This window comes from Mus caroli, unplaced genomic scaffold, assembly GCF_978045245.1.
Source record: "Mus caroli unplaced genomic scaffold, Mus_caroli_1 scaffold_11, whole genome shotgun sequence".
In the NCBI taxonomy this organism is placed as follows: domain Eukaryota; kingdom Metazoa; phylum Chordata; class Mammalia; order Rodentia; family Muridae; genus Mus; species Mus caroli.
The window spans coordinates 94,879,013-94,887,046 of NW_028227266.1; positions in this window are offsets into that span (position 1 = coordinate 94,879,013).

Sequence of the window (8,034 nt, forward strand, 5' to 3'; positions counted from 1 at the left end):
CTCACCTTCCAGATATCCCAGCTTCCAGTTGAGAACCCAGACCCTGTGTGTCCTGTGTGTGTGTCAGGCTGGACCCCTGACATTCCAACAAGGCCATACCTCCTATCAGTGCCACTCCATAGGCCAAGCATATTCAAACAATCACAACTTCCTTAAGGCCATTAAAGTAAAGCAAGTTTTTTTTCTCTCTCTCTCTCCCTCCCTCCATCCCTCCCTTTCTCCCTCCTTCCTGACCCGAAATGTCATTGTGTATTTCTACACTTATCTGTAGCAAATAATACACTTACAGGTCCATAAGTCATCTTTGATTCTGCCTTATTCTATTCATTGGACCAGAAGTTGTGTCTTTTTTTTTAAATGTGTTCTTTTTTTTTTTTTTTAAAGATTTATTTATTGATTATATGTAAGTACACTGTATTTGACTTCAGACACTCCAGAAGAGGGAGTCAGATCTCATTATGGGTGGTTGTGAGCCACCATGTGGTTGCTGGGATTTGAACTCCGGACCTTCGGAAGAGCAGTCGGGTGCTCTTACTCACTGAGCCATCTCACCAGCCCCCAGAAGTTGTGTCTTAATGAAGGCTTACTCTTATTTTTGAACCATTGGAGTAGTCCATGATTTTCCCTCCCTCCTATCTTGAGCAACTCCAAGGAGTTCAGGAGGAGAGAACTGACTACCAAAATGTGTCTTCTGGCCTACACACACACACACACACACACACATACACACACAATTTTGAAAATTTAGACAGTCTCACTATATAGTCCTAGGTGGCCTAGAACTTACTATGTAGATCAAGGTGGCTGTCAACTCATAGACATGCACCTGTGTTTGTGTCCCAAGTGCTGAGATTAAAGGTGTGTACTGCTATGACCAGCTAAAACATGTAGCCCATGCTGGCCTCCTGCCTCTTAAGCATTTTCTACTGGCATGCACTACCATCAAGGGATGGTTCTGATGCAATAAGGTCCTGTTCCTCAATTGGTTCTTGATCTATCAGTAAAGAAGCCATGGGACAATTGCTGGGTCGAAGGAATAGGTGGGACTTCTGTGTCCCTGGAGGAAAAGAGACAAACATAAGGATGGGACAGAGTTCTCCAGGCTTCTGATGGAGAAAAGTTGACCAGCAATGAGAAATCTAAAATTGGAGTGGCCACACAGGCCGAACCTACAGGCAGTGGTCAGGGGAGTTTAGCAACTAAAGTTTAGGCAGGAGGGAGGTGCAGAGCTAAGAGTATTGATAAAGGCATGATTTTCCAGGCAGGAGATAGTATTACCAAGCAATTGTGCCAAGAAGGCAAGTTGAAATTGAACAACTGTGTATTTGTATCTTTTATCCATGGATTCAAGGGAAGCTGGGTAGGGGCTGGTAGGGTGCCCCGATCCTGGAGTTTAGTCAGGGTAGTGAACTACCTGACTAAACTACCACAACACTACCACAACAAACAATATAATTTTAAAAATTATGGAAATAAAAATAGCAGTTAGAAATCCTGACTACAAGACAAGTATGTGTGTTTGGTTGTTTGATTGAATCTTTTGAGACAGAATCTCTCTATGTTGCCCTGGATGTCCTGGAACTCTTTGTAAACCAAGCTGGCCTCAAACTCATGGATATCTTCCTGCCTCTGCCTCCCAAGTGCTGAGGTTAAAGGTGGGTGTGTACCACCACCACCTTCTAACCAAGTGGTTTTTATGAGTTGTCAGCTAACACCACTCAGGAAAGGTGCTTTTCTTACCATGTTTTTTTGTTTTTGTTTTTGTTTTTTTTGAGACAGGGTTTCTCTGTATAGCCCTGGCTGTCCTGGAACTCACTTTGTAGACCAGGCTGGCCTCGAACTCAGAAATCCGCCTGCCTCTGCCTCCCGAGTGCTGGGATTAAAGGCGTGCGCCACCACGCCCGGCTCTCTTACCATGTTTTATTGATAATACTCAGGAAGGGGAAGTGATTTAGCCTAAGGATACACAGATGTTGCCTAAGGATACACAGATGTTAAGCAAGAAAGGCAAAATCCAATTCTCCACAATTCCAAAGCCAACTGCCCTATCACCGTATAAACTGTCTGCGCCCTAGTGTGGCTACCAGAGGAGTCCTCTAAATCCCAGACCTGGCCCTGCTGCTGATTCCTGGCTCAGAGTTCATCAGGAAGACTTCGTTGCCAATCATAGTGTCTTTCAAATTTTTTAGGTGATAAAATATTTTTAAAGTATGACTGAAGGAGTCACTCTATTAGATGAAGTAAATTGAAACTTAGCTGACTTGGAGGCAGAGCATCGACCCAGCTCTCATACTGGCTTGCACTGATAGAACCTTGGGGAATAGACTCCATACAGTTTTCATAGCCATAGCTCTCTCCCCATTGTTATGTAAACATGGATGTTCTTTCTGTGTCGTACAAAATGTTTGTTAAATATTTTATTTCTGTCTTCCAGCCTAGACACCCCTACACTACATACTGGGTTGCAGCTCTCCATACTCACTGCAGTTTGCTGTTTTCCAATCCCTACTGAGGTTGGGATTCTCTGATCAGGACCTCCACCCCTTTCAGACATAGCTTTCCATGTGTCTTTCTTTGATGGACAGGGAGATTCCATGTTTATGCCCTATGGAAGATATTTTTTTTTAATAAAAGAATTTTTGCTTTCACTGCTTTTTCTGTCTTCAACAACCTACTTCTTTTGTTTTTATTTCCTTACTGATAGCTTTAAGCTGAATTTACTTTTCCTATAGTGCCGAATGGTATTGGCATAAAAACGGACACGATAATCAATGGAATCAAATAGAAGACACAGACATAAATCCACACACCTTTAGACACCTGATTTTTGATAAAGGAGCCAGAAATACACACTGTAAAAAAAGACAGCATTTTAAAGGGTGTTGATCTAACTGGATGTAGAAGAATTCACACCTATCCATATTGATCTGTCTCCCTTGCTGAGACAACACCCACGTGCGCACTCATTGAGCATGGAGCAGTGGAGCTGTGGCCTACATGGAGCCTTCACCCCTATGTTCTTTGGTGTAGGAAGGTACCCTGCAGGCTACTGAAAGAGGAATACAGACACCAACCCAGCCACAGAACCTTTGACTACAACTGTCCTGCCTGCGGGGCATGCTGGGCAGTAATGTCATAGAACTTGTGGGAGTAGCCAACCAATGTCTGATTTGACTTAAGGCCCACTTCTTGAGAGGGAACCCTTGCCCAACATTGCTTGGGTAACCAAGAACCAGGGACTAGATAATCCAGAAACCTAGGGTAAACCTAAACACAATTGGTCTAAAAAAAAGTCAGTACAACGATTCCTAATGATCTCCTGCTCTACCTGTAGATCAGTGCCTTATCCAGTCACCATCAGAGAGGCTTCCTCCAGCAGCCAATGGGAACAGGTGCAGAGACCCACAGCCAGACACTATTCAGGGAGAAAGTCTAAATTGATCCCCTCCCCTCAGAGCTCAGAGAATCCCAAGAAAGGGGAGGCAGAAAGATGGTACAAGACAGAGAGGATGGAGGAATCAGAAGAACAAGTCCTCTGAATGAACTAAGGGAGACACACATGAGTGCACAGAGACCAAAGCACCAAGTACAAGGCTGCCATGGGTGTGCACCAGGCCCTCTGCATGTATGTCATAGCAGTAGCTTAGGATGCTTATGGGACTCCTAACTGTGAGAACGAGTGAGTCTCCGGCTCTTGTGACTCTCTTCTTTTTTTTTTTTAAAGATTTATTTATTTATTATATGTAAGTACACTGTAGCTGTCTTCAGACACTCCAGAAGAGGGCGTCAGATCTCATTACAGATGGTTGTGAGCCACCATGTGGTTGCTGGGATTTGAACTCTGGACCTTCGGAAGAGCAGTCGGGTGCTCTTAGCCACTGAGCCATCTCACCAGCCCGGGACTCTCTTCTGTTGGGTTGCAGTGTCCAACTTTAACAGAAAAGTTTTTGCTTTATCTTACTATTTTATCTTGTTGTGTTTGGCTGTTATCCCCTAAAAGCCTTTTCTTTTCTGATGAGAGACAGAAACACAGTAGACTCCTGGGTGGGGAGGGGGTAGAGAGGGACTGAGGGGAGTAGAGGGTAGAGGGAGGGAAACAATTAGGATGTATTGTATGGGAAAAGAATCTATTTTCAGAGGGCGGGGGGGGGGGGGGAGTCCTGGATGTCCTGATTACAAGGCATCCTGAATACAAGCCATTAGGTTCAACTGAAATTTAAATCTTAAAATCCGATCATAAGAGCTTAGCTCTTTGTAATGAGAGATGTTAAATACAGTGAAGAAGTGGTGAGCCTCCTCAATTAAACCCATTCATCTTTCAAAATAACTTGTTAAAAGTCAGTTAAACTACAAAGGACCTAATTGTAGTATCTCTTTTAAATTAATGGGTGAGGCCACCACAACTCCTACCTCAACAGTTTTCTAGCTTCATCAGCAACTATATCAACGCCTGTTGGATATCGCAGTGAACCGAGAATGGGGGTTAATGTTTCAAGGGTATTCCACTCTTGGAAAGGCCCAACGAGCAGGAGATTATGGAGACTTGAGTTAGTGAACACTAATGCATTTAGCCCAGCCAGGACTTAGTTTAAGTGGAAATTTCCCAATAAGCAGAACTATAAAAACATTTGTTATGAGACAGGGTCCCATACTACATGGCTCTGGACTGGCTTCAAACTCACAGAGTTCCTGAATGCTGAGTTTAAAGGTACACCCAACTGAAAATTTATCTTTAGAAGGTACAAAATATGACTAGGCTAAAATTAATTGAGTTTGTAGTCGAATAGTAAGAGTTTCCTTGGCAGTTTTTCTTTTTTAGACAGAGCCCTATATATCCCCAGGGGTCTGGCCCCAAGCTTGCTATATGGCTAAGAATGACCCTGAGCTTCTGATTGTCTTCCCTCCATCTCCTCAATTCTGTGATTACAGGCATGTGCCATCTTTCTGGGCTTGTGGTCACATCCAGGGCCTTACGCACACTAGGCAACTCTGCATTCACAGCCTACTTACAACATTCACAGTGACCTATAGACTTGTTAACCTCATTGATTTATCTCATGTGTGTGCACACACCAAGGTACATGTGGAGGTCAGAGAATAACATTCTGGAGTCCCCTCTTTCCTTCCACCATATAGAGACCAGCAATTGAACTTGGGTTATCAGCCTTGGGAACAAATGCCTTTACCCTCTGAGCTATCTCACTGGTGCATAGGTTTGTTGGTGAGGTGTTGTTGTCGTTGTTGTTGTTGTTGTTGTTAAGAGATCTTTTTGGAGATGCAAACTTGTACAACCACTCTAGAAGTCAATCTGGCTGTTTCTCAGTTAATTAGAAATAGTTCTTCCTGAAGACCCAGCTATACCCTAAGGATTCTCCACCATCCTACAAGGACACTTGCTCAACTATGTTCATAGTAGCTTTATTCATAATAGCCAGAAACTGGAAACAACCCACAGATGCTTCTCAACCAAAGAATGGATATAGAAAATGTGGTTCATTTACACAATGGAATACTATTCAGGTATTTAAAACAAGGATATCATGAATTTTGCAGGCAAATGGATGGAACTAGAAAATATCATTCTGAGTAACCCAGACCCAAAAGGACATGCTTGGTATGTACTCACTTACATTAATCATAAAGTACAGGATACCCACACTACACTCCACAGACCCAAAGAAGCTAAACAAGAAGGAAGACCCAAGCAAGGATGCTCAAATCTCACTTAGGAGGAATAAAATAATCATAGGAGGCAGATGTGGGGAGGGAACTGGATGAGATAGGGGATGGGGAGGGGAATGGGGTTTTGGGATTAGGTGTGGGGAGAGACAGAAGAGAGGGCTAAAGTGCTAGGAGAGTGGCTAGAGATCTGAGGCAGGTAGGGGCAAGGAGTGGGGAGGCATCTCAAGGATGTGCCAGAGACCTGGGGTGGAGGGGGCTTCCAGGAGCCTTTGGGGGTGACTTTAGCTGAGACTCATAGCAGTGGAACCTGAAAAAGCCAACTCCTGTAGCCAGGCAGAACCAACCGTGGAGAGATACAAACACCAACCTACCCACAAAACTTTCACCCAAAATTGTCCTGTCTACAAGAAATGCAGGGACAAAGATGGAGGAGAGACTGAGGGGATGGCCAACCAATAAGCAGCCCAACTTGAGACACATCCCATGGGCAAGCACCAATCCCTGACAGTGTTAATGATACTCAGTTATGCTCGAAGACAGAAGTCTATTCTGGCTGTCCTGTGAAAGGCTTCACCCAGCATCTGACTAAAACAGATGCAGAGACTCACAGTCAAACACTGGATGGACTTGGGGAGTCTTATGGGAAAGTTGGGGCAAGGATTGAGGGCCTCAAGGGGGATAGGAAGACCACCAGAGTCAAGTAAGGTGCTCAGACTCATGAGGGCTCTTAGAGACTGAACCACCAACAAAAGAGTACACGTGGCAGACTGGACCTAAGTCCCCAGCATATATATATATCAGATGTACAGCTCCTTCTTCATGTGGGTCCCCCAACAACTGGAGTGGGAGCTGTCCCTAAAGCTGTTGCCTGTCTGTGGTATCAGTTCTCCTGGCTGGGCTGCCTTGTCTGGCCTCAGTGGGAGAGGCTGTATCTACTCTTGCATTGACTTGATGTGCCGGGTGGGAGTAGACTAGGGGGAGGGCTCTTCACCCACTCAGAGGAGAAGGGAGGGAAGATTGGGGAGGCACCATGTGAGAGGAAGACTGGGAAGGGATACAGCAATCGGCATGTAAAGTGAATAAACAAACAAATAAATAGATGGAAAGATCTTTTAAACAAGCAAACCAACCCAGTGTCTCCTTTTGAGGCCAAGCTGGTGTCGACATCCTAGCAACCATCCTGGCTCAGTACTGGGATTGCAGGAATGAGCACAACGCCCAGCTTAAGGAAAATAAATGCACACAGTGACCAGTCTCCGGGATAAGAAACTAGAGGAGCAGAAGGGGACTTCTGTCTTATTGCAGCATGCACCTTTGGCAATCAGGATACATTGGCTTCATTTAACACTTGATAATTGGCCTGGGAGAAGTTTATGGTGACCTACTTAGGTTACCTGATGACGCCAAACTTAGATTATAAAGACGTCAACCTGGGCATCGGCTTCTGGGGGATGTCAGCTCCATGTTTTTCTTTGTTGTTTATTTTTTGGTGCTGAGGATTGAACGCAGGGTTTTCCCCGTGCTGGGCAAGTGTGGTACCACTGAGCAAGGCCCCCAAACTCCAGGCCAATTAATAGCTTGCTGTGTAGGTTTGAGAGATGGGGATGGTTGTAAAATGGTTTAAACTCAGATTATTACATCCTTTCTGGTCTAGTCTACAAACATTTCTTTCACCACAGCTGTGTGTCTGATGGTGGTGACACAATGATGGTTGGTCTGAGTCCCCAGCTTCAGGACAGCTCTCTGAGGAAAGTGTTGGCAGCATAAGAGTAATAGGGCTCAGCCTGGTGTGGTGGCGCACGCCTTTAATCCCAGCACTCAGGAGGCAGAGGCAGGCGGATTTCTGAGTTCGAGGCCAGCCTGGTCTACAAAGTGAGTTCCAGGACAGCCAGGGCTATACAGAGAAACCCTGTCTCGAAAAACCAAAAAAAAAAAAAAAAAAAGAGTAATAGGGCTCAAGCTGACATAGCTACAGATGCATTTGAAAGGGCATGGGGGGGGCATAGCAAGATGAATCAAATCTGTCAGGAAAGTCATCAAAATAAAGATGGAAGGAAGGGCCGGGCGTTGGTGGCGCACGCCTTTAATCCCAGCACTCGGGAGGCAGAGGCAGGCGGATTTCTGAGTTCGAGGCCAGCCTGGTCTACAGAGTGAGTTCCAGGACAGCCAGGGCTACACAGAGAAACCCTGTCTCGAAAAAACCAAAAAAAAAAAAAAAAAAAAGATGGAAGGAAGGGAGGAAATAGCAAAATGAATTTCACCCCCGTGTTCATTATCAACGTCTAATCCCAAGCAGGAAAGGTTTTGGGGTAGACATCAGTACCCTGGGCATGAGGACTACTGGGAAAGCAT